General features: G+C 41.6%; 1 protein-coding gene and 1 long non-coding RNA gene across 6 annotated transcripts in view; one reads left to right on the top strand and one right to left on the bottom strand.

The window, feature by feature from the left end:
• PTPRM (protein tyrosine phosphatase receptor type M) overlaps positions 1-27,436 on the top strand; it is a 782,304-nt gene that overhangs the window by 157,993 nt on the left and 596,875 nt on the right. The gene's annotated exons all lie outside the window — the stretch shown is intronic.
• LOC120247366 overlaps positions 4,239-27,436 on the bottom strand; it is a 62,334-nt gene continuing 39,136 nt past the window's right edge. Inside the window, exons 3-4 of the long non-coding RNA XR_005532281.1 lie at positions 24,797-24,981; positions 4,239-4,286 (exon numbers count right to left, since the gene is read on the bottom strand). This is a non-coding gene — a long non-coding RNA (uncharacterized LOC120247366). The remainder of the gene's footprint in view (positions 4,287-24,796; positions 24,982-27,436) is intronic.

The raw sequence follows: 27,436 nt of genomic DNA, 5'->3' as shown, positions 1-27,436 counted from the left end.
ATGGCCCTCAAATTCCCCCCAGTTCTGTTTTTAACAGAGTATCAATTTAGTAGAATAGCAATCTAAATGCATTCTTAGGCTACAATGGTATAAAAATAGTCTCTTATTGTTAAATAGCATTGCTCTGAATTGGAATAAGCTTGGTTGCTATTGGAAGTATTAATTTGGAGCCCTTAAAGAAACGTTAAGAAGTATCATTTCAGGATCACAGCGCTAGATTTTTATTTATTTATTTATTTATTTATGAATTATTATTTTTTAATTATTATTTTTTAATGTTTATTTTTTTGAGAGAGAATAAGACAGTGTGAGCAGGGTAGGGTCAGAGAAAGAGGGAGACACAGAATCTGAAGACAGGCTCCAGTATCTGAGCTGTCAGCACAGAGCCCGACGCAGGGCTTGAACCCATGAACCATGAGATCATGACCTGAGCCGAAGTCAGAGGCTCAACCGACTGAGCCACCCAGGCGCCCCATCATGCTAGATTTTAAAGAGTACCTGATGGTCTCATCCAGTGCCTTGAGTTCACAGTTAAGAAGACTGGGCCATAGGAGGTAAATGAGTGTCACAGGCTGGTCTAGATGATCTGAAGTAGTGCTGAGATGTGGATGCAGGTTTTCCAACTTCCTGGGATAGCTTTTTTTCCCATCCCCTCCATACATCTTCATTTATTGAGTCTACATGGATTCTGTGAACCTCAAGTCTTATTGGTATCTTTGGGGATTTAAGGGCAAGGGGAAGGATCATCGTGGTGAGAAGTCATGTAACCCCCAAAACTTGATGCTATCAATGTTGAGTTAAAGACGAAATATGTGGGGGAAAGACAGAGAAGGGGGGAAACCCCTTGTTCTTGCTTCTCTCCAACTTATTTAATTAACACTTGTGAGTTGATGAAAACTTTGTTTATGGACTTTGCTAATAGAGTTGTTGTGTGTTCCTCTCTTGGATGATTTCTCCATTTGCAAAGGCAAAGACCAAATACTTAAGTGTTCCTTTTAAAGAACAAGCACATCCAATAAGAACACATTTTCTAACAGCTTGATGGAAATTATTGGTAGAAAACGTTATGTGTTAGTTAGGATTAGATCCAAGTCAAGGTGATGGAGAATATAAAATAAGCCTGATGTGAGCAAGTACAATTTTATTATGTCTTTTAAGTGAAAGGAATGCAGAAATAAGCAGACCGTGCCTGGTTTGGCAGCCTCCTCCATTCTTGTTCTCTCTACAAGCCTAACGTGGGAACTCAAGGCTCAAGATGATTGCTCAAGCTCCAACTATCACATGCACATTTCTGGCAGCATTAAGGAGTAGGTGAAGAAGAAGAGATGCAGGGAGAGAAGGAAAGTGCCAGTATGAGGCAGGTTATAAGTTTATTTCTGGGAGCAGCCACATGATACTTCCACTTACATTCATTTTCATTGGTCAGAACTGATACAAGAATAAATTTTCCTGTGAGGAGGACCAGAAAATTTGGACTGATTTTGGAAAATTCTAGGTGGCAGGGAGTCTAGCTACATCAGAATTGCATTACTGTACCTGGTTTTGATAGATTACAATATTTGAATTTGGAAGTTTAGTCTGCCATGTTGTTTTTTAATTGGCTTAAGTTTAGAGTGATGTGGGGAGACCTTGCCATTGGTGTCCAGCAGGGCCATTATAGGTTCTCCATCTCACATTCTGTCTATGGAGACCATGTTCAGAGACAATTCATCCTCCCTTGGCCTGTCCGTCTTTTTTTCATGAGCCTAAAGAGTGAAAAGTACTTTGTACATGCTCTAGAACCTTCTATCAAGGGTTGTTTTGGGGGGCACGTGTATTTATTTTTCAGTTGTCTTTGATTGTCTCTTACTTGAAATGAATAGTACAATTCAATGAAAAGTCAGACCCTGGGAAGGATTTCTATGTCCATGCCCTTCCCGTGGTAACAACCCATCAGTAATGACCTATATGCACACAAGGTACAGGGCTATCCATATAGAGGAAGAGTCTCTTTGAAGCTTTGATTTGTTATAAAGTGTATTTGCAGGCTTCTTTTCTCCCCAGTAGACCATTGGTTCTTCTTCCTGTGGATTCATGGACCACCTTCTGAGTGCCTTCTCCGACCTCTGCCATAGGCTTAACCTTGCTGCATCCTTGAGAGAGGAGGTTCAGTGTGGCTCAAACCAGTAAGGGACAGTTGCTTCTTTAATCTGCCTAATCTACAGAAACTCCTGGGGAACATACTCACAGTGTGTACTCTTGGGTCCCATATCTGAACCACTGAATCAGAGTCTCTGGGTATAAAGCTTGTAGGTTTGTTTACAAAGCTTTTCCAGGACTCCTTAGGCAGCCAGCTTCCTGCTGTGTTTGGGAACCTTTGCACTACAATAAAGGCATTCGACATAAACCTCCCCTCCTCCGAAAGAAAAATGTTATCCACATTAAGCACTGCTACCTATCAAAGGCTTGAAACTCCCAATCCTATATTCCACACCTATATCCAAAGCCAAAAGAAGCGCAGTCCAGCAAATGGTCAGGCACCATGAACAAGGACAAAAAGTGTATGTCCCAAATCTGGATGTGTCAGGGGCAGCATGATTTGGGAACGTATTAGGAAAGGAGTTAATAGGAAAAGAAGAAACAAAAGAAGGAACAATGTAGTACATTGTTTCTGTACAAAATAAATGAGTTTGCAGTGTAAATATAGTTCATTCACCCATTCGCTTTAAATTAGGTTTTGGCTTATCTAACAAATCTGGAATATGTTTATATAATTGTGATTTTATGTATACTTAAGAGTTTAATTTTATAGTTAATTTGCTAATAGCATTCTATTAAATCAAGAGTATCATGTACTTTTGTAAACAGTTAAAAATTTGGGGGGCAAGGGCACATTAATCTGGATTCTAGTAGAGTTGACATTTGAAATTTATCAGAGTTGTAGTTTTTTTCTGGAGAATTGAAACAGACTCCAGATGCATCGTATCTGTGAATTAGAAGAGGGGAGAAAATGGGATGGAATTCTCCAACTGCTTGAAAAAACCTTGGTGGTATCAGTGTTCTAGGAGGTATTGTGACATTGCTCAAGTTCAATTAAAAATAGTCTGTGGTCGCCCCATTGGCATACGGGGCGGGGGGGGGGACTTAATTCTCTGAAGACTGATGGTTCTAAACTCATTAGAACGTAAGATTACCTGTCTTCCTCTGGGTATTTATTTTTGCTTCAGCTTGAGCTCCTGACTTAGCCACTTTATAGCACAGACAGCTAATGTTCCATGGCAAGGGCCACAAACCCAGAGGAGTCCTCAGGCAAGAGACAAGGGACATTAGTGAGTAAAGCAGGCCGGACGTAAGACTGGGCCAACCCTGCTCATCTCCGGGTGGGTATCTGGGCCGAAGGGTATCTGGGCCGAAGTCTGCCAGATCTTCTGAGTTTTCAGAAGAGCCCCAACTCTGGCATTTTTACTCGGAAATTTCCTGATCTCTCTGTGCTGGCAAGTAATTCAGATGAAATAAAATAAAGAGCAATGGGCGGTTCAGCATGTTGTGAGCAAAGTCAAACCTGAATGTGGTCCTTAGGCCACCCATTTGCCTTTTCTCTGTCCTGTGGTGGAAAGTTTTCATCTGACCTCACAGATTAGATAAGACTCCAGACCTCATATTCAGCCAATATGCAGCTGATGTCTAGAATGGTACCGTATCCGTGGATCTGTTAAATAAGGGGCTGAGGTTCCTGGAGAGCTTTGTGTGATTGACACGGGGGTCCTGTACCATCCCCTTGTCTGTCAAGCCTGCCCCGGATAGTGTCTCTGCCCTAGCCTCCATCTATACTTTAGGCCAGTATAGACCGAGGCCTTGGGGGGATACGGCATTTCTGGTGGGTTGATGATGAGACACCCTGAAAAGCAGATATCTGCTGCCCAGTAGGTCCTTTGCCTCCCCAGCCCTAGGTCATGGCTGTTGGCATACCCCAGTGGTGCCCTGTGTGGCCTCCTGTGGACTTTGTGCCTTCCCCAGTGACCATGCTCATTGGGAGTTCCCATGAAAAGCTTTCTCAATGTATTCTACCTTCCATTTGGAATAATCTTGTTCCTTGGGCACATGATTCTTTTTTTCAATCCTTTGTATTGATGATGTTTTCCTCTTGATTGGTAGGCCATTTTTCCTTCTGCTTTCTGGCTCCTCAACCTTACGACGTTGTGGGGGATGCACACTTCTGCTTAGAATGTTCTTCTTGCTTCCACCACCTGTGCTGGTGTGGTCAGTTCTGCTTTGATTTTCTACAACTAGAAAGTAATGTCTTCATCCTTGAATTTATAAAAGAAGAGGGTTCATCTGAATTTCTCAGAGAATTTATTGCTCTGTATTGCTTATCCTGTATTGACACTTAGGGGAAAGTCATTGGTCTCTCCTAAATTCTAAGGCTGCACTGTCTAATATGTTAGCTGTTACATTTGGTTATTCAAATTTAAGTGAATAAAAAAGAAACTTAAAAATTCACTTCCTTGGTGACACTAGCCACATTTCAAGTGCTCCCTAGCCACATGGGGCCGGTGGATCCAGTGTTGGACAGTTTTGAACACTTCCACCATCAGAGAAGGTTCGATAAAAACAGAGCTGCTCTCAAGCCTTGGAGGGCTTTGGCTGCTTTTCTCCACCCCACCTTCAGCTCCAGGCATGAAGTGTCATGTCTACGGCCATCCCTGTTTTTACTGAGGTTGCAGAGGAAGCAGTGTGGGGTATTGGGACATGTGTACACTGGTGTTGAACTACCTGACTTTGTGAAATGGAGTGACTAAGGTGTCAACCTCTCTTAGCCTCACTTTCTTCATTGGTAAATGGAAATAATCATAAAATCTAGAATGCGTTGTGTTGTCTTGATTACAAAATGAGATGCTTTATGATAAGCTCTTAGCCTAGCAGTGGCCACATAGTAGGTGTTCAGTGAACGTCTTTTGTGGGCGGGAGGTGTTCAGTGGGTATGACTTGCAAGAGCACATACCTCCCCATTTTGGCCACACCACGCTGCAGCAAGGTGCCCAGCAATCTGCTTGGCATCCCAGGGGTGGCATCAGTTTCACTGAAGATGAGGGGAGCCCATTCTGTCTACTGCCGTGCCTGCCTTACTCCAAAGCGAATGTTTGTCACTGCCAGGGACTCAGGTCTCCCAGACCAGAGCATTTGAAAACACTGACAGCAAGAAATTAAATCTGTCGTGCACCGTTTCCTTTGTACTTTTTCATAAAACATCATTTTTGTCGGCCACTAATATTTGCACTTAATGAAAACCCACAAAAATGGCTCAATGTTTCCTGTATGGCATCTGTGAAGCCATTTTTGGTGGTCATTTTTGACCAGAATGTTTGACGCTTTAATAAGTGGCTTGACCTTTAAGGCCTGAGAAACTAAATCTTAAGGGATTTTCATCTCACTAAGGTACCTGTGCCTCTGATGAGATTGGTTTCATCTTTCAGGGCTCTATTTTAAAAGAAACTGTGAATTCCTTTTGTATAAATGAAACCTTATCCCTGGCTTCTCCTGAACTGATGCAGGGGAAATCAGTCTCTCAGTCCTGTAATTGCTTTCATCAGTTCTCAAAGGCAACAGGCAAATTACAGATCCCAGGGGAGGAAGTTTTCCTGCAGGGAAGTTCCTGTTTACTGGAATGGCTGTGCACCCATTTGTCAAGAGCTATTGTTATTCTGATGTGCCACCTTCTATTCCTCTCAGTTGGTTAAAAAAAAAAAAAAAAACAAAAAAAAAAACAAAAAAAAATGACATCTTTTAGAGCCTGATGAGTTATGTCATTAACACATTATTCCCCACTGTAGTTTCCTAGAGTTTGAAGGAGGACCAGATATGGGTGTGTGGGAAGCGATGGATGGATGTCTTCGGATATCTAAAACTAAAGGTGATCAACTTGGAAGTTTCTGGAAGAAGGTGATATGTGATAGCACAGCGTGAATCCTACATACAGTTTTCATCTGTCCATTTTTAAAGCATTATATACATTTAAAATGGCAGAATTTAAGTTGCAGTGAGTGAGAAATATGGTGGCTATTTCTAGCAACTTTAAAAAATAATAATGCAGAATTGTGGGTAAATGGATGTAAAATATGGGCCTTTAATTTTTTTTCTCATGTGGTGCACAGGGTCCTGGGATTTTCCCACTGATTGTGTGAAATAGTGAGTCTCTGGATTTTTCCTATCCAGTGATGTGCCTTTCCATTCGTCATTCATCTCTAGCCCCCCCTCCCCCACTCTAGGCTTCCAAACAGACCAAGTTCAGCAACTTGCCTCTGACAAAATCCAAAGGCAGAGAAATGAGTGGTTGTAGAACAAGAAAGGAATTTATTTCAGTGAGGCCAACACTAGGAAGACAGCAGACTAGCGTCTCAAAGATTGTCTCCAAAGTGCTGAAAGTACTTCCAGGATTATATAAGTGAAGTGTGCACAGAGCTGGGTGGGCACAGGCAGGTAGGCAGTGAAGGTCAGTCAAATGGGTCATTGTCTTGAGAACAATTACCTGGGGTCCGCTGGCTCAGGGCAGCCCCATTGCAGAAGGGGTTAGTATCACTCCCTATCGGGATGTTTGCCTGCAGGGCCTTTTGCTGAGTTAACAGATAATCTGGAAACAAGAACTTAATCAGTTAAAAGTACAGACTGAGGTCCAAATGGAGGTACTTGAAGTCCTCTTTCACATCCATTCACTCAACTGTCTGCTCATCATTTCTGTTTAAGATATTATTTTAGGAGATTAGATGGATAAAAAGCTGTGTAGTTGACAAACCAAGTTTGATCTTTTTAAAGAACGCTTTGGAAAACAGACTCAAATATGGAGAACAAACAGATGGCTACCAGAAAGAAGGGGTGCGATGGGGATTAAGAGTACACGTATCATGATGAGCGCTGAGTAATGTATAGAACTGTTGAATCATTATATCGTACACCTAAAACTAATGTAACACTGCCTGTTAATTATACTTGAATTAAAAAATAACTTACAAAATAAAGAGCTGCTTTGGTTTGAAGGAGACCCTGGGATTCTGTGTAGCAGATCAGGGTTCAGACACTGAGCAAGACTCTGAGGCATAATTGAATTCTACAAGATGGAAGTGTGAAAAATAGCCAGAGGTACATTATGGTAAGCTTAAAATTGTAAAGATTGTTAATAATTTCTGCTGAAAGTAGAAATTTAACCTGAAAATTAATTAATTTGCATGTACGGTGCCTGGGTGGCTCAGTCGGTTGGGTGCCCGGCTCCAGCTCAGGTCATGATCTCATGGTCTGTGGGTTCGAGCCCCGCATCAGGGTCTGTGCTGACAGCTCAGATCCTGGAGTCTGCTTCAGATTCTGTGTCTCCCTCTCTCTCTGCCCCTTCCCCACTAGCGCTCTGTCTGTCTCTCAAAAATGAATAAATGTTTAAAAAAATTTAGAAATTAAGTTGCATAAATTTGCATAGTAGAGTATTTTCTTATTTCCTGGGTATCAGTCACAATGCTGTATGTGGTTTTTCTGATATCATTCTGATGACAATGCAGTGAAACCAGTGATCATATTCCCATTTGACTGATGAGAAAAGAGGGGGCGAAAACATTAAGCAACGTGTCACTTAACTGTAATCATTAAAATCTAGGTTGGAATGATTAGAGTCCAGTGCTTAGTTCTTAGTTGTTCAGAGTAGAAAGGAAACGGGTTCAAATATCCAATTCAATATTACCTCCTTTGTGACCACTAAATGTCACTTAAGTTTTCCTTACTTTATCACCTACAGTGATGGGAATTGTAATACCTGTCTTATCAAACAGAGTACACAATTGTGAAGATGTCATAGAATAATGCATGTAAAAAATGGTTTGGTGCAATGCATCACGCTGTGTAAACAACTGTTAATAGTCTTATACTTGGCTCCATTGCATTTTTATTTATCTTTTTTTATCTTTATCTTTTTTTTTTTTTTTTTTTTTTACTTTTAAAGAGAGTGTGTGAGTGGGGGGAGAGGGGCAAGGGAGAGAGAGACTGAGAGTGAGAGAATCTGAAGCAGGCTCCATTGTCAGTGTGGAGCCTGACTTGGGCCTCAAGCCCACAACCCTGGGATCCTGACCTGAGCAGAAATCCTGAGTCAGAAGCTCAACTCCATGAGCCACCCAGGTGCCCCTCCACTGCATTTTTAAATGGAATCTTTGACAATAGTCTAAGAAATTGTTCTGTCCTAACTAATGTCGGGGAGTTGTCAGTTTGTTCCTAAACATGTACTGAGTGAGAGCTGTGAGTACCAGAGAGGTAGAAATAGAGACAATTACATGATGAATTTTGAATAATGTTATATTCATAAAATAAAAAGGGAAAGTCTGGCTAAAATCCAGTATTTAAATGAACTAGACAAACAGAACCATTGCCTTATTTAGGAGGTGGACAGGGCTTTACCACTATAAGATTAAATGTGCATCTGGCTAATATCAGTGAATCTTCCCTTAAATATTTTGGACATCAAACAAAAAAGGGGAATTTGTATGTAGTGTAAGTTATTACATACGTTTTGGTTTGTAAACTGGCATGTATAGAAACCTAGGTTTCTTATTTTAAGCTGTATATTAAGAAAATCCATAGAAGCTATCAAAATTAATATACTTTTGTTTATATAAAAGCAGGAATACATTATTCAATAGCTCTTATTCTGAAATAACTGTAAAATTCATTAGACAAATGGCAATGATTACCATGAAATCAGGCTTCTGACTTAGATTTTTCTGCAATTAGGGAGAAAACATCACACTTGGATTTATGTTATTTAGATTGACTGGGGAAATCCTTTTTAAAGCTTAAGCTAGACTATGTATTTTCAAGAATTACTCAGTAGAGCTTCTTTAAAAGGTTTTGTAAAAAAAATAATAAGTTAAGCAGGTTTGAAAAAATCGGACCACATTTCTCTGCAGACTTTGGGCTCCTAAAGGCCATAGTGTGAAGGATACAGGATTCTGTTGCAAAGGAATAATTAGTCTGTTTGTTTTCCCGTAAATTGTAATCCTGAGTGCTGAGGTTTTTGTTTGAAGCATTTAAAGGTGGCAGGAAACTGAATTTGCAGGTGAAAAAAAGCCTCAATTAGCCTGGAAAGCATGTCCTTATGATGAATAGAGCGGGACTGAGGTGGAGTAATTATCAACTGCAGTTTGGAAAGTCTTATGTAAACCATGAGAGACTCTTGAATGCCAAGAACAAACCGAGGGCTGATGGGGGTGTGGGGGAGGGGAAGGTGGGTGATGGGCATGGAGGAGGGCACTTGTGGGGATGAGCACTGGGTGTTATATGGAAACCAGCATGACAATAAACTATTAAAAAACCCACGAAATCCTGTGGTCTGCTCCCTATTTCTTGTCCTGTCCTTTCCCACAGCTCTACTTCCTCCTATAGAACTTAGATCTATAGAGTTGGCTTATTTGTGATGTTTAGGTTTCTGTTCACCAATTAAAATATATCCCGAGGGCCTAAAACACTGCTTGGTATGTAGCAGGGAAGAGATCAATATTTTTTGAATGAATAAATGAACCAATAGCCAGGGTCTTTATCTTCGTGGTCTTCAGTTTATTTGTTTAATAAATGAGAGTAATATTGGCCACCCCGCCCCCCAGAGAAACTATGAGGATAGCTATGATCATATACAGTACCTTAGTTTCAACTGAAATGTGATGGTATCTCAAAATGTCATTCGTTTGAAGTTTGAATTTATTTTGTCATAGGAAAAAAACAAAACCCAATGTATTTAGCTTCTGAACTCCAATAGAAATGCCATCAGGAGGGTGGGATTTTGAAGTTGGAATACTAGCTCAGAACCCCAGCATACTATTTTCTTAATTTCTTTATTGCTTAGGTCATATTAAGGATCAAATCAGAGAAAGTACAGTAAGTAGTGGTTAAGAGACTAAGCTCTAAATTTCTACTGAATTGGGCTCAGATCCTGACTTAGTCTTTTGGTAGCTGATGTACCTGGGTAAATTATCAAAATTGTTTAAACATTCATCTTCTTTGATAGAAAATGTCAATAATAAGTAGTACTTCCTATAGTTGTTGTAAGGATGGGAATAAAAGTTTACCAGCCTGTAAGTTGGTGGCAATAGAACTAAGTTATTTTAGGCCAACCCTTTTGCTGAGAACAATTAGAGAACTGGATTATTAATACAGCTATCATTTTGTCATTAGCAAAGGTCTGCGAAAGAGTAGTTTATGATCCAGGAGGCCCAGATCTGTGAGCCCAGCAATTAGGGACACTTTTCTCCTCACAGCAGAGTGTCACAGCCTCTCAGCCTGTGCTTTGTAATTGACAAGATATTAAAGAGTATAGCTTATAAGAGACTTGCAGGCTTGGCGATTGGGCAAATAGATTGAAACTTAGAGCCTGCCAAGGAGAAAATAAATACATCAGGCTTTGAGATCCTAGAGGCCACATCCTAGGTGTTAGGGTGAGTAGGAAATAGACCAGCTCAAAATCTTCTTGTTTTAATTTTTTAAATGTTTATTTATTTTTGAGAGAGACAGAGTGTGAGCTGGGGAGCGTCGGAGAGACAGGGAGGGAGACACAGAATCTGAAGCAGGCTCTAGGCTCCACACTGTCAACACAGAGTCTGATACTGGGCTCAAACTCATGAATCACAGGATCATGACTTGAGCCAAAGTCAGACACTTAACCGACTGAGCCACTCAGGTGCCCCCAGCTCAAATCATCTTAGATTAGGTTATGGTTGTCCGGAATGGCTAGTACCTCAAGCATATCTGCCTGTCAGAAGCCCATCAGAAATAACCAGGCATATGAAGAGATGGTAAACCTATTACCAAAAGCCAAGAGAAAGTAAAGACAAAAGAAACATATCTACACGATATCTCAAATCAAAATAGGAGTTGAGATATATGTGCTTTAAAATAACTATGATTTAGTATGTTAGAAGAGTTAAAAGACAAGTTTGAGAATTTTGACATCAGTTATATAAAATTCTAAAGTTGAAAAGTGTAATAGCTAAAATTAAAAACTCAGTTGATTAAATACATGAAGGGAACTGATGAATAGAGAGACAGAAGATACAGAAAAGAACCTAAGAGACATATGGACATGGTGGATACATGCCTTAAATGGAAGTAGAAGCACAGGAAAAGCAGATAGAAGAATGGAACAGAAGCAGTGTCTGAAGAGATGGTGCTTGGGAATTTCCCAAATTGGTAATAGAGATCTGGTAAAGATTTGGGGGAAATTACAGACCTCAACAAGATAAACACAAGAGACACTATCTCTAGGGCCATCAAGATCAAGTTGCTGAAAATCAAAGACAAAGAGAAAATGGGAGACACAGCCAGAGGAAGAAAGATACAAGATCTTCAAAGAAGCAACAATAAGAATTTGAGTTGATTTCTCCACAGAAACAATGGCATCCAGATGACAGTGGTGACATGATATTTTAGAAACCTTGAAATAATTCTGCCAATCTGGAATTCTGTATTCAGTGATGACAGCCTTCAAAAGTGAGGGCAAAATTCAGATATTTTCAGACATAAATTTTTATCAGCTCACCGCATTCTTTTGACCCTAAAATAGACCCATGGAACAGTGTTTTAAAACAGTAGAACCTCACCACTGCCTACGGTGGTCTTTCTGTGAAACAGTGTGGTGAGTTCCAACTTGGGATACCTCTGCCTTTTCATGCCAGTATAGCCTTGACCATAGGGCGAGGCTCCCTCCCCACATTTCTGGTGAATGTCTGGTGACTATTTCCATGGAGAGCTTGCTCTAGCAAGGGAGTGGGGAGGGAGGGAGAAAGATGTCAGCGGCTGTATATGTGTATTCAAGGGACAGAGAGAAGATCATGAAGATCTCTGTGACTCCAGGGTCTCTTACAGGCATGGACCCTGAATTGAAATAGTCATCTGTGGCTAATAGTTGTGAATTGAACAGCCCCACTCCACACAGTGGCTATGCATGGAAATGCTGTGCACAAATTCCCCTTAGTTGTCTTTAGGGGAGGCAAGTGCTCTTATCTCCCCTCCTCCATCCTCCTTCATGGACTGTGAATGTGCTGGATGGAGCCCCATCTCCATACTGAGGATCAGGACTATCCCTTCAGACTGTGAAACCACAGTCTGGGAGGATTCAGTGTCTCTGGGGACATCATGGAACACAGTTTCCATAGCAGCCCCAGGCCACTTACACAGACTTCATCTGTTTGGGAAAGAAATCTTCTGGGCTCCCACTGCCATTTGGATTTCCTATCCTTCTTGATTAATCAAATCCTAATTGATACAAGGAGGCAAAAGCCACGTATGGCTTCCCAGCATCATTAGTGATGGTGATAGCTTAATATTTTATGCCACCCTAAATCCTGGTTGTCATGATTAAAATGAGCCAGCTTCCAAACAGGAGACAGGGTTCTTGACCTAGAGACCCCTCGCCTTCTGTTCCCATGATTGGAGAGGGTGCCATTAAGAAAGCCCCTTTCTTCCCTCCCCTATCGGAATTAACCTTCAACATCGATGAGACATCTTGGAAGTTTCTGTTCAGTAAAAAGTTTAAAGCAATTTGCCCGTGTTTCACTCTAGGATAATTTTAGAATCCCTCTGTTGATACTTCCTGACTACAGCCTAAGTGGTCTAAGTTTCCCTTTTGGGTTACCTGCCCAGATGGCCTTGTTAAGAATCAGGGAGCTCTTGAGGAACAGGACCGGGACGTGGCTACGTGTCCCGCTGTTTGAAGGGGGTCCACGGGAGGGAGCAGAACGGTTCTTCTCTCCCCTGCCCCCCATCAGAGCACCATGTTCGCTGGCAGAGCACCACCCGCTGTTTTTGTTGGCAGCACTACTGCAAGCTGTGTGTGTTAAAAACTACCATTTTTTTTGTCAAGCTGTTTTGACAGGGATTTGGTCTTTAAATAGTAATTGCTCATTAATTGCATTTCTCCCTACCATCCACAACCTGCCTGGTCTCCTTGTATACTTTGGAATATCCAGAGACGTTAGCCAATAATATTTTTATTTTAATGGAGATTATGGGTGTGTTTGAAGAAGATTCCTTGGGACCATGTGAACATGCATGCCTTGCCTGCGGTAGGACTTGGAGCCCTATTTAAGTGTAATTACAGTCTGACCCCATTTGCTCCTAATAGCCCGAGCCGTCGTAATGGGCTGGCATATGGTTTGTGCTTACAGGGTCACAGGCAGGAAGATGGGGCTTGCTGGGAGACTCACTGACTTGAACGATGATTTACCTGAAGCACGTGCTTTGTGGCTTATAAAGCACAAAAGATAGATATTCTCAGTCACCATGTTAGGGATATTAACAACGACAACCACAACCACGAAAACCTTTGCAGAAATCTCTAAGGTTAAACGATCCTGTTTTTAAGTGAGGTTGTTTGCCTGGTGAGACCAGATCTGTCTGGGCTTTGTCAGGCATTGAAAAATTTCATTTAGAGCAAGTTGGATAAGAGCCTGTGTTTGCAGATGGCTTAAGAAGTCTGGTATCTCTAGTGTTATAATGTCAATTAATGTCGGTTAACGGCTGCTTTTTTGACTTCTTAAGCAAGGTTCGTATTCACTTTAGCTTTTAAGACCTGGTATTCGACTTGTTAAGGGTTTCCACATAAGTCCCCCAGTACATAATCTCTTTCTAGGTTCTGCTAAGAAAATTGGAATTACAGGATAGTTTTGTGACCAAAGGATATTTTCCTCTGTTACCATTTTAATAACTGGTAAAAGGAAATACCACGGGGATGAGTTTAGTTCTGATAAACCAAATTTAAATTTATAACTCGTTTGCTTTTAAATTCTAATTTATTTGTTTGTTTATTTAATGTTTATTTATTTATTTTGACAGAGAGAGAGAGAGAGAGCATGAGCAGGGGAGGGGCAGAGAGAGACTGAGAGAGAATCCCATGCAGGCTCTGCACCGACGCAGGGCTTGAACTCAGGACCCATGAGATCATGACCCGAGCTGAGCTGAAATCTAGAGTTGGACCCTTAACTGACTGAGCCACCCAGGCATCCCTGTTGTTTTGCCTTTAAAAAAAACAAAAACATTCAAATGATTTCTAAGCCTCTTAGTGAAATGCACTTCTTACAGGCTATTTTTTTCTAACACACCATCTTTTATATGCTAAGTCTAATTTCAAATACTTGGTGGATTTAACTGTTTCTCCTCATTTTGAAGCTGCCTGTGTGCTCATTGGCAATGGCTAGTCCCTCTTTTGTCCTGGTTCATACTGTACAGCTCCTGATGGAGTACTATTTGTCACTCAGGCGTCCAAAATGGCTTGTTACTGGCCGTTACAGCACATACAACTTTTCTGTTTGACATGTAGGCCTTTCCAGTACCCCCACACCTGACATTCTTACCTCAACTGTGCCGCACCCTCATGTTATCCTACCTACCTCTTGGTCACTTCTGGAACAGTTCTCTTCTCCACAAATCTGGATAAAATGTGTGCCATTGAATGACTAGTTTATTTCAGTCTGACTTCATCATTTTTGGACAAGTGCACGTCCACCTAGAATTACCTCCTTCACACTCTGCTCTCAGAAAACTGAACTCCAACTCCATGCCTGAGCCTTTCAGTGTCCAGAGTTGAGCATGCAAGGCCAGAAGTGATCGAGATGGAAGTAAGCCCCCTTGGGATAGGAAGCAAGATAGTTTCTTCTTGGTTCTAATGGTGGAACAGAGGTGTCAGGGTGTCACTTTCCTCCTAGAAGGACAGAGATTGTCCTTCTACCCCAGTGAGATGTACACATACTTGTTTTCTGTATGTGCTGTGACGTGAGGAAGGCAGGATGCCCAGTGGTCAAGGCCAATATCGGTCTGTCCCTACCTAACCTACTGATCCTATATGTACGTATCTTACTGGTTCTGCTTCTCTGGAGAACTCTGACTGTATAAGGCAATTGTTATATGGAATTGGCTCACATGATTATGGAGGCTGCCACATCCCAGGAGCTGTCATCAGCACGCTGGAGACCCAGGAGAATTGGTGGTATAGTCCTGAGTATCAGAGGACTAATGGTGTAAGTCTCAGTCCAAGGGCAGGAGAAGGCTGATATTTCAGCTCTTGCAGTCGTCCCGAGAGAACAAGTTTTCCATTCCTCCACCTTTTTGTTCTTTTCAGGCCCTCAGTGGATTGGATGATGCCCATCCATCCTGGGGAAAGCCGTCTGCTTTACTTAGTCTTCTGATTCACATCCTAGTTTCTACTGGAAACACCATCACAGATGTACCCAGATACAATGTTTAGCCAGATATCTGGGTGCCTCATGATCTAGACACGTTGACACAAAATAAACCATCACAGCCACTAGGGCTGCCTCCAGAGGGGAAGACTCTGGAGGGAGGTGGTGTTCTGTCCCTTCTTTGAACTCATTTGGTGTGGATTATCCTTTGCCCAGAGCATCCCCTCTGTTTTATTTTGTTTCTTCACAGCATCGTGAGTCTCTCAGAGACCTTGAGATTAAAGACCAGTCTTGTTCACTAGGCGGCGCGGTAGATTCTTGATATTAACTGTTGAGCTCCTTGAAGGCAGATACTGCGTCCATTGTATTTACCATCATATTGCAGTGTACACAGCCCAGCACATGCTAGAGTCCTGTGCATATTTTGTGGAATGAATGACTTTTTCATCTGGTATTTACCAAGCCTAATTGCACCTTTTTTTTTTTTTTTAAATTTTCCTCCCTCCAGTTCTCCCTCCAACTCATACACACACATATATATTTATAATCAAATGAGTTCCGTGTTTTTGGTTTCAACTCTTATTGAAAATCTCATCTTGTAAGGATTAGCCAAGTTTCCTGCCTAAGTTAATAAACGCAGTTGAATTCTGCTGAATGCGTTTTTGTATTTTCTGGATCTTGTAATATTTGTGCTGTGATTTTGAATGCCACTTGTGCTTAGACTATGAGACATTCTAGGAAAACACATATGATAGGCCATGAATACCTCTTTTAAAAAAAATAATTCTGTGATTTCTGCAAGTGGGAAACATGAAAGTGATGGTTGATTTTAGGATTTATTAATGTTGGATGTGAACTTGTGAGCCATGGAAAATAGTACTCAAGAAAACTACCTACTCAGCTCAGATTTCTTTTGGGTTCTTAGTTGTGGCCACTTGGCAAAGGCTGTGTTTTCTTAATTACTTTGATGGATGCTCTTGGCTTAAAATCTATTTTGCTTATTATTATTGTTTTTTTGGTAAATATTCTTAAATTCTAACTGCTCTTTAAAGACAAAGTCATGGGGCGCCTGGGTGGCTCAGTCGGTTGTGTGCCTGACTCCTCATTTTGGCTCAGGTCGTGATCCCAGGGACTGGGATCGAGCCCTTGTGTTGGGCCGTGGAGCCTGCTTGGGATTCTCTCCTTCCCTCCCTCCCTCTCTCTCCCTACACTCTCTCCCTTGCTTGTGTTCTTTCTCTATTCAAAAATAAACAAACAAATAAATATAAAGGAAAAAGACATTTTTGGAACTAATAATTGGGGAAGAGTGGATTCTGGAAATGTTACGATGAACAAGACATAGAAGAACAATTTACAAATCTTTGGTTTAGTAGAGTACTTAAGCCAGTTTGGAAGGGGATACAGATATTTTCCTAGCCATATAAATTTGATTGAAGCTGTTTGGAAAAATTAGTAATCTTGTAAAACATCTATTGAGAGGTAACCAGTGATCTCCGTGTCCTATCCAGTATTTGTAAAGGCAAAAAAAAATTGAGGTGGTAAGTTTTGAAGGCAGGCGCATCTTGACTTGATGCTACTGTTAAGTTGCTTATATAATCTCAAGAAACTTAGCTCTGCAAGCTGTAGTTTGCTCATCAATTACATGAGCACAGTGATTCCTGGTAAGATTGTGGAGTATGAACACTAAGTATGGGATGATAAGTAACTGCTACATAGAAGGCGATCAGTTAAGTGTTAGATGTTCTTCTCACTCTGTGTATGTAATATAAGCAGGGTTTGAATCCACAAAATGAGTTACTTCATATATGACTGCAGAGTAGCTTTGCCATACTACCTTCGAGAAGTTTCAGATGGTTAAATTTGCTTCTCTTTAAAATGCCATTTTTATTCTGGTTCCTATCATTTGGTTTTGGCCCTCTTTGCTAATGTTTTTGGTGGAATCATACCATTTTCTGTTTGGCTTAATTTATAACTATTTTATTTTTGGCCGTATGTATACTGTTTCATTTCGGGACCTATTACAATGTTGGATTTTTGGCGTCACTCACCTTTTCCCCCCCCTTCTCCTCTTTGGCCCATCTCCTCCTATTTCATTTTGGCCTCGCTAACATAAGTGTTCACGCGTGTGCTGTAATTCTTCCCAATACATCTTTAATGGTGCAGTATTCCTTTTTATACTTTTTTATTTTTCAGAATGACAAGCTTGTATTTCATATATTTGAAATTGCTTTAGAACTTCTTGTTGAATATTGATTAGTTGGCATTTTAAACATTAACCAGTGTTGTAGAGTTGTGTTTTAGTTTTCTATTTCTTCTCTACCCTTTTCATCATGTACATCATAGTTTCTGTCATCAACAAAGGATTATTAAGGATCCTACACTTGATCTTAGCCAAAAGGCTGAGAAGCGATGGGATTCTTAAGGATCCTAAAGTGTGTAGCTCTCTGCTGGATCTTGCATGCAGCAGTGTAAAGAGGCCCCGTACCATCACCCTCCAGTCTGCGTGCTCTTATTTTATAAAGAATTTCATAGAATACGAATTGCCATCTTTGAGGTGCTTGAATCTAAAACAAATATGGACATGTCGTCCAAGCAAATATTTGAATGAAGGTATCTGTAAATAGTAAACAAATAGACACGAGCATCATTTACTATAGACTAGACTTCTGGCTCCCAAGATGTTGCCTCCCTTCACTGTCTTCATTTTCTCTCACTATTGAGACGTCAGGCTCCCTTCCACATCAACTCGAATAATTGCTAGGTAGTTGTGCCCCTTGGAAATGAGGTAACAAGTCCTTTAATTGGACTGGCAGCTGCACTACTTGTGATAGCATCTGTATAGCGCTGCTGCTTTGTTCTCTTCCTGATCTGTTCTCTTGAGAGATTAGCAGCAGGGGTAGGTAGCAACGGTTGAGGGGATCCCTGGACAAGTGGGATGCAGGATCCACCTCCCTATGAAGGGGCCAGAGGGAAATGGGGAGCCCGTCTCTCTTCTCCCTAGTAGCTGGAATGTGGTTCAGTGACCCCATGCAGCCAGTGAGCAGCTTAAATGCAGGAAATGTGAACTTTAAGGGAATGACCAGTGGGATCACGGAGTGGTGATTCACTGTGTGGCTTTTGCAGAGCACAGAGTAATGGCAGAGTCCAGTATCCTGAGCAGACTGCCCTGTCTCTGTCTCTCCTCCCTAGGGCCTTGCAAAAACATGTTTCTCCAATCTACCATTTATTATTTACCCTTCTGATGAGTTGCTCTTCTGTTTAGATTAACCAGGCTTTGTGATATTTGGAGCCAAGAATCTGAACATAATCATCAGACACATCAAACAACTAGTGAGGTAGAGGGACATGTCCCCCTTACGGGAAGGGGTAGAATGATCAGGGGCATCTGGGTGGCTCAGTCCACTGAGCATCTGACTTCCACTCAGATCAAGATCTCAAGGTTCATGAATTTGAGCCCTGCGTCGGGCTCTGTGCTGACAGCTCAGAGCCTGGAGCTTGCTTTGGATTCTGTCTCCTCCTCACTCTGCCCCTCCCTTGCTTGTGTTCTCTCTCTCTCTCTCTCTCTCTCTCTCTCAAAAATAAGTAATGAGTGAGTGAATGAATGAATGCATGAATGAATGAATAAATGTGCAAGCAAGCAAACAAAAAACAAATGATCAGTGAAAACACAGCCAAGATTGGCCTGGCCATAAAAGGACCAGCCGGAAGGAGCCAGCGTGGATCTATTAGTGGTAAGAATGGAGAGTTGTGGCAGAACATCAGAGAACTTAGCAAAAAGAAGCAGATGAGTGTGGTTTTCATCTTGTAGGTCCTTAGAGGAGCTGGATGTTATAGTCTGTTCAGTCCAGATGTTTCTTTTCATAGGGAGAAGGAGGACGAGAAATGAGAGGAATAAGGAAATGACAGTACACTCTTCCAGGGCAGGGGCTGGGATCGCCTGCCCGCCACAGCAAGGGGAGGAACGTGTCTGGTCCATATGAGGAGTAATTGGAAGGCTTAGTAGCTGATTGCATTTGGGTCCAAAGCAGAAGTAGGGTTTGAGGACAGTGCAAGAATTTTGTGCCTTGTGTGTCACTTGGCTTTTAAACTGAGTTGAAATAAAATGAGATGAGAACAATCCGCCCTCATTTCTTTGTTTTCTTAAATACTGTTGGCCCCGTGTGTGACCAGACCTTTTATATAGAAAACCTGCCTTCAAAAAAATGATTCGATACACTTGATTATGTTTGTGCCCTTCTACATGTATATACTTTTTCATTTCGTAGTCCCTTTCCAGTTGTCTCCTGCTCTCTATGTGGGAGGCAAGACTAAGAAGCAAGGCAGGAGTTTCAAGGACATTGAATTTTGCTCTAATCACAGCCTTTTCAACACAAACCTTGCCCTCCCTCTGGAGTTGCATGTGGACAGCTTTGTTCCACGTTGGATTCTTTGTAAGGTCCATCTTCATTTCCTCTGTGCTATCAGACCCCTGCATTTCCTTGTACTTTTTGATCAAACACCATTGTTTTCTTCCTACTGGGTGGAACAGTAGATGCTGTTCCAGTTTCAATATTAATTTCCTTTCTGGTACAGTACTTCTGAGCTGGAGTGTGTTTAGCATTTCTTTTCAATTTTGAGGGGAGATTTGATCTCTCAGCACCCTGTTTCAGGGTCTGATATTTCGTGAAGGTTCACTGTGACTGCTTTACTTGTAAGGTCAGGTTTCTGATGCAAATGGAAAAGCAAACAAGCAGTTAATTTTACGAGGCCCTGCATTTTGCTGTCGACATGCCTGCCTCAGTGTATTGCTTCTCTAAGCGCTCCTGATTAACATGCTTCAGCTTGTAAAGGATCGATTTGTTCGGCAGAATTATTGGTAGTTGATGGTAGCAGTGAAGTTTCTCTGGTATCTACTTGAGGAAAGAAATCTCACTTCTCTTTGCCTTCCCTTAATTAACTTGATATTGTTGCCATCAAATCTTTATTTAATAAGTATGTAAAGGATCTTCATTGGTGTTAAGTTGCCAGTGCTGTGTGGGGCTAAAATTCAAGGATGACATCCAACGTTGTCTGTTTTAGGAAAGATGCAGTTTACTTATGCAGTAAATGTGGAAGGAGCATCCATGGAATGTTCATTTTACTGTAATTGCATATTAACACTTTTACTGGAAGGAAAGCCTGCATCTTAAGGGTTGGGAGACCAAGGGTCAGGCGCCAGCTCTGCCATTATCTGCTTCTTCATCGTAAGCAAGTAAGATCACTGTTTTGACCTTGCCCCTTGTCTGTGAGATGGGATGCCTTTTTTGCTTTCCTTTGTCACCAGGCTGCTGTGGGTGACCATGTGGGATCATGAATGTGGCAACGTGATCATCTCATTCCTGGCACTGCCCTCCTCTGGTTTGCCTTTGCAGCCCAATTCAGCCATTCTTTATATTATTCATGCTGAAATGAGCTTTGATTCCATGCCTTCTAAATGTGTACGTTTCTCCCTTCTTCCCCATTGTGTTTATGCTCTCTCAAATCTCTCTCTCTGCCCCCTCAAAACTTGACCAGTCTTCACAGCCACACCTGAAATGCCTTCTCCCCCGTGAACTCACCCTTGTTCTTCCTAATCTGAAATAGACTCTTAGTCATCTTTGGTGACCTCATCACAAGGCTGAACTGGAGTTGGTTACATATGTGTCCCATGTTGCTAAGTATACTAACACGGAGGATCTGGACCCTGTTTTTTGGCATCTGTCACTGCACTGAACAGTGCCCTTGTTTGGGTCCAGACTTACTGGATGGTGACTGGCATGCCTTTGATACATCAGGCAACCCCTCATCCTCCACCTCATTATCCTTATTGCATAACACTTTGGAGGATCTCCAGTGTCTTTTCGGCATTGCCCTTGGATGTGAGTCAGGTGTAGCTGTATAAGTCACTACGAGTAGCTAAGGAGCAGGGATCCTGGGTGTTCAGGCATGGCTTCTGCATTAAGCTTGGGGTGCTCATCATGTAGTTTGTGAGACTACTGAACCCCATCCAGAGAAGAGGGAATGATCTCCCTCATGGGAGAATTATGAGCTGACAACATAGGAGCAGAGAGGAGACCTAGTTCATTCTGTGGCAATGGGTCTTAGTGGACAAGTGAGCAAGAGTCTTCTGGGTAGCTGGCCGGGAGGTGGATGGTAGATATACGTAAGAGATGTACCTCCAGTGTGCATGGGAGTGGGGGTAGTTGTGAGCGAAGTGTGCAGAGTGGGTGAGGATGCTGGTAGAGATGCCCTTTGGTCAGGTGGAGATGACAGAGGCTTGGCTCCTCAGGAGAGAGAGAAGCGAGTGCCAGGGGAGCATCTGTTTCAGAACCAGTTGGTATCATGAGAGGAAAGGAAAATGGCCAGAGCAGAGGACCTGACCTGCCTTCAACCAGCTACGGAATCACCAGGAAGCAACCTAAATAGAGCCCCAGGCTTGCCCTCAGCAGTTGATTCCATAGGTCTAGGACAGGGCTCAAGACCTGTGTTTTAAGAAATTATCCAGTGGGGTGCCTGGGTGGCTCAGTCAGTTAAGCATCTGACTTTAGCTCAGGTCACGATCTCAGTCTGTGGGGTTGAGCCCCACATCAGGCTCTATGCCGATAGTTCGGAGCCTGGAGTCTGCTTCAGATTCTTTTGTCTCCCTCTCTCTCTGTCCCTCCGCTGCTCACCCTCTCAGAAGTAAATTTAAAGACAATTTAAAACAAAACAACAACAAAAAATAAATTATCCAGTGATTCTGATATAGGTAGTCATCGAACTGCCTTTTGAGTAAATGAGTTGCTCTTAAGAACTTTGTAAACTCAAGGAATTATGAATTTGCACACAATTTGTTCTGGGGGAAAGATCATGGATAGCTCTGTTCAGATTCTCAAAAAGATCCATCAACTCCCAAAAGTTTAAGAATCACTGAGCTAGGAGGAACGCCTAGTGCTTTTCTTAAGCTTATACAAAATGAGAACAATGCAATAGCAGAGATACTAGAGATCAGTAACCCTTAAAAAAACGCTTTGTGATTTGGGGATAGTTGATATTTTCAGGAGCCCTACTGTAAACACATGAGGAAGGTGCAGGCTTGCCACCCAGTTTGCAAATTGGGACTTATTTGGGTTACTATCTCAGTGTCTAAAGAAGACACAGTGTTTGGTGGATCCAGGGATTTAACAGTTTATCTGTAATAGGGTTTTTTTTTTTTTTTTTTTTTTTTACCAAAAGGAGTTTTTTTCCTGACCTAATTAAATCCTCTGGTCTCCCCTGGGTTTTATTTTTTAATTTTGAAGTTAGCAGTATATAAAGTTCAGTATAATGAAGGTCTTTATTGAGGATTATTAGTAATGGTGCCACACTTGGCTCTCCTGTGGTTACAGTCATATCTGCATTTCTAAGATAAACATCTTTTTGAAATTTAGGGAGCATGTGAGAAAAAATGGATATTGATTCAACTGGGTTTTTACTGCTTAACCCAAGAACTCTCGTATCAGTCAGGTATGCTGTTGAAAATGTTGCCCACACCCTCATTTCTTCCTAAACCAGTGGGGAAGTGGGCATATTGTTTATCCTGCCGAAATCAGTACTCTGGCTTGGGGGCTCTGATCAGAGAGATGTGTTCCCTAGCAAGAGCTGAGGCTGGGAACCCACTGGTAACTACAACTTGTTCTTAGCAGTGCTTCTTGGGTCCTGGAGTCCCACCTTTGATCATTGGCTTAAATATTACAGAGATAAAGTTGGCCTGTGAAGTTTCCTCTAGGCAAATTTTGCCCCTATGAAGGGTTACTAATTCTTAAGCCCAGTCAATATGATATTGATCCGCAAAGGTTTATTCTCAATTCACGGGGTACCCGGTGCTAGGTTAGATGTTGTTAAAGGTACGTGTCCAATTTGGCCAAAGGCCAACAATAAGCTTGCTGAAAGAGAATCCCGTAAGAAAGAGAGGTCCAGGCTAGGTTTAATCAAGTGTAAAATCACACACTCAGATGCTTAAAACCAACTAACTGTATAGTGAAGCTTTGATTAATCCCAGTGACCATGGCTTCTTATAACAAGCTTCTTATAAAAAATAAAAATAAATTAAAAAAATTTTCCTGAGAAGAAGAGTTTTCCAGTCTCTTGGCTTTATATTATAGTTATGCCAGTGAGTAGTTTCTCCATATTTTGGAGTCACTGAATTTGATATTACCTTTTTTTGAACTTCCTCTCCTTTGACTTTTCCTGTGTTTAATGCCCTGAAGTGATCTTTATCAAAATAAGAAATATTTAACACCTAGTTATTTGTATGCGTGGATTGTTTGCATGGGCCCAAACGTGGTCTAAATAAATATTTTTATGGGAGTAGATGTGGTTATAGGACTGGTTGTATGAATCTATTTCCATACAGCTTTTGTTTGAGTTTTAGATTTGGAGCCTCTTTTTTATAGACTTAAAAAAAAATCATACACTGACTCAGATACTTAAAAAATTTTTTTTTAATGTTTATTTATTCTTGAGGGAGAGAGACAGAGTGTGAGTGGTGGAGAGGCAGAGCCAGAGAGGGAGACACAGAACCCAAAGCAGGCTACAGGCTCTTAGCTGTCAGCACGGAGCCTGATGTGGGGCTCGAACTCACAAGCCATGAGATCATGACCTGAGCTGAAGTCAGACACTCAACTGACTGAGCTACCCAGGAACCCCTTGATTCAGATACTTTTAGACATGAGTAAGCAGCTGCTGAGGAGTAGGGCAGGTTGAGAAGAACTTCTGTTAGATATTCTGAAATCCTTCTGACAAATAGGATGTAGATCTTTCTGGAGTTGATTTGGATAGCAATGAACACCCCAAATCAGTTCCAGCCCACACAGATTTGAGAGTAGTGGTTGCCTGCTCCTGTGAATTTGTGTTCTTTGCTTTCCTAGTCACGAACCTGGCATCATCATGCAGATGTTCCTACACTTTTACTTCTTCACCACCTCTACCTTGAACCTTCTCTTCTCTCTTTAAATTGAGCTCTGCTATCCTTTCTGCTTCTATTATTTAACATTATTTTTCTTAATTTTTTATATTATAATCAGACCCCTCCCAACCGTATACCTAGATACACACCAATAGATTTTAACTTCCATCATGTTCCTGATAAAGAAGTATTTCATTTAAGAGAAGAAAGAAAAATAATAGGATGCATCATCTTAGAATGGAAATCTTACCTTAGAGATCATCTAAATTGCAAGTTGTCAAATACTGTTAGGTATTAGTCTTTTTTGGTAAAATTCTCTTATTGCCCATGGAACACCAACATTTAAAGTAAAGGGATGTTGAATATCAGGTTGAAGCAGGGTTTTAGGAAGGCCGGCAGTAGGCTTACCTTTGCAATCTAAGGGAGTCTAAGGGTTCTGGGAGGCACACTGAAAAACTAATGATCTGGTTTATCTGGGCTATTTTATATAGATCAGAAGGGAGGACCAGAAAGGAAAGGGAGCCAATATTTACCAATTTACTAGACAGGTGATAAGTAGGATAGGTAACTGGATAGGTTGGTAGGTAGGCAAATAGATGATGTTAATTGTGTATATATAAACACATGCACATATATACAAAGTTACTTATGATATTCTTGAAAGTGGATGGTTTTACATATAAATAGAGTTGATACTTACCTCACTGTCTTTTTGGTGGTTAATCTACATTCTGTCCGTTGTTATCTCCACGTTGCCAGCTGGTTGCCTCCCTCAAAGCCACACACAGATCAGGGCAGGACTGGGACCCAGACATTCTGCTCCCTGGTCCCGAGTTATTTCCTCAGACCACTTGTTCTCTTTAGTCAGTGGCAAAACAATACCTGCTACCAAGGGAAATAGAATATTGAGTAGATACTCAATTATGGAAAGAAAGACGCTTCAATTGTGTTGACCTTCAGAAGGGTTAATATTCTTAGTTCCCTATATCTTAGCAACTAATTGGTCATATAAAATGACTGGAAGGAAAGCTGATTCATAGCCATTTTTTGCATTGTGCCAGCATTGGTGTTACCTTAGAGAATGCAGCTTCCTGGTTCAAAAAAGTATATAATGAAGTATTTTTCTTCACAGTGTACTTTCATCATGGCCTGCGAATTGAAGTTTGATATTGAATACTTACTTATTCACTACTTGTACATTTCCTAAATGTGAAAGATATATGACCTGTAATTATTAGCATTCTTTTTATGTTTGAAACATAAAAACAACCAACTGAGGCATTAAACCAGAGTTCCAGTATGATACACAGAGAATCCCTATGCTTTTTGTTGACTTCTGCTGAGGTCTGCCAGATAAGAGCCTTATTATGCAGATTCTCAGAATAACAGGCCATGGATATTTTAGATTCTCACATCTAGTTGCTGACTCTCTGGTTTTCTTTTTTAATCTGGACCATTTAGGGACAGGAGGCTTTCAGGATGAGTTTTTGGTCTTTCTCTTGGCTCCTGTAGCATTTTTCATATTTCTCCTTTTTAACAGCTTCCTGCCCCCCAGATTGCCTTCCCTGAGGACAAGGGCATCTTTTTTGTCCTCTTTGATTTTTCTTTTTAACCCCCTCTCCCTTCTTTTCTTCCCTTGCCTCTTTCCCTTCCTCAGTGAGAGGAATTGGGTTGACAGGGAGGGAGGGAGGAGAGAGAGAAGGAGATGCCATGAGTAAGATCAAAAAGGCAAGAAAGAGTTCTAGAATCAGAATGCCTTCTTCCCATGGTGCAGTGAGAATGTTGAGTGAATAGAATCCATTAGTATTTTTCTTCTTCAGTGTTTGTTTCCAATAAAAATGCAGCAGTAAATGGTTTTTGTGCTTACCTTTGTTATAGAAAACTCCACAAAATTCCATTAAATCCAGCAGGTATGTAATGAGTAATGGGTACCTCTCTAGGACTGAGGAAACAGAGGTGAAGAGAACATTGCCCAGACCCACGGAGCTCAGAATGCTGTAGAGATGACAAACTTAACCACAATCGTGCTGCTGTATGGGGTAATCAAGACATCTAGAAGACTTACTTTGCAGCGATGGTATATAGGAAGGAGTGATTGATTCTGTCTGTGAAAAGGAATCAAAAACAGGTACCCAGGAGAGGTAGCATCTGAGCTGGCATTTGAAAAACGAAGGAGGAGTCTGGCAGCCAGACTCTGGGGTAGGTGCAGGGATGGTGTCTCAGACCTGTGGTGTGTGGGCAGCCCCGTCCTTGGAGTGAATCTACAGATGGTCAGGAATTACTGTAGTGTACTATTACAGGGAAGTGGTGGCCAAAAGTGGAGATGAAGAAGCACACACACACACAGTTCAAATCCAGAAAATCTCATATGTCACATGATAACATTTGGATATTATCCCGTGGGCAGTGAGGGGCCCAGGAATAGTTTTAAGTAGGGAGAGACCGTTTTTGGCCCTCTGTTTTATAAAAGGTCAGCTTGCTGGTCGTGTGTGGGATAGACTGAGGCAGGTGAGAGTCTAAGTGTAGGGGGATGGGTCAAAGTCAGTGGGGACATGAGCTGAAACTCAAGTTGCGGTAGGGAGGGAGTAGTAGGAAAAAGATCTGAAAAGTGTTTGGGGGGTAAGGTATTGTGCAGGGTGACTCAGGTTCTTGGCTTGAACATCCATTTTGTGGTGCCACCAGCCCCCATAGGCAGTGTCCACAAAGGGGTGTCTGTCACCTATATTTTCTGTTTCAGATAGCATGCACGAAACTTGGTCATGCTGTCTTTGAGGTTCATCATCTTGTAACAGTGACTACGCTTTCATGGGCCCCACCAAGGTCAACCTGCCCGGTTCCCCTAGGAGATAAGCAATACATAGTACTGCTTAGTACATAGTACATAGTTAGTCATATCTTCTGTTGCACATAAATCCTCAGGGCTTTGCCCAAGTTCGGAATTTCCCCCTCAAAATCCTATAAGGAACTTCTGAGTTGAAGACCGTTGTAGTGTTTGTCAGTAAGCCCAACAGAGCCACGCCCTAACCCTTGCCACTGGAATAGATGCTGTTTCCTCGCTTGAGCACCAAATTGGTAGGAGGCTTAGATTTTGGACCCCTGTTGTATAAAACAATGCAGATCTTTGGGCATGAGAATTACGCCGAACCCACTGTGATGCGTCCTATAAGAAACATGTGAGGGATAAAGGGAACAGTGGCTGACGGGTGGGTTGGAGTGGGGGGTGGGGGGGCGCCTGTTCCTATTTCTCACTTCCAGCTCATTGGCATATGAGTGTTAGGCTCTTGAACTAAGTAGAAGACTTCTCTATTACAAACCTCCATTTTCAGCGTTGAAATCATAG

Source organism: Hyaena hyaena, unplaced genomic scaffold (genome assembly GCF_003009895.1).
Source record: "Hyaena hyaena isolate Hyena2069 unplaced genomic scaffold, ASM300989v1 scaffold_515, whole genome shotgun sequence".
In the NCBI taxonomy this organism is placed as follows: domain Eukaryota; kingdom Metazoa; phylum Chordata; class Mammalia; order Carnivora; family Hyaenidae; genus Hyaena; species Hyaena hyaena.
The sequence above is the reverse complement of the archived record's forward strand: the minus strand, read 5'-3'. Positions and strand labels throughout refer to the sequence as shown.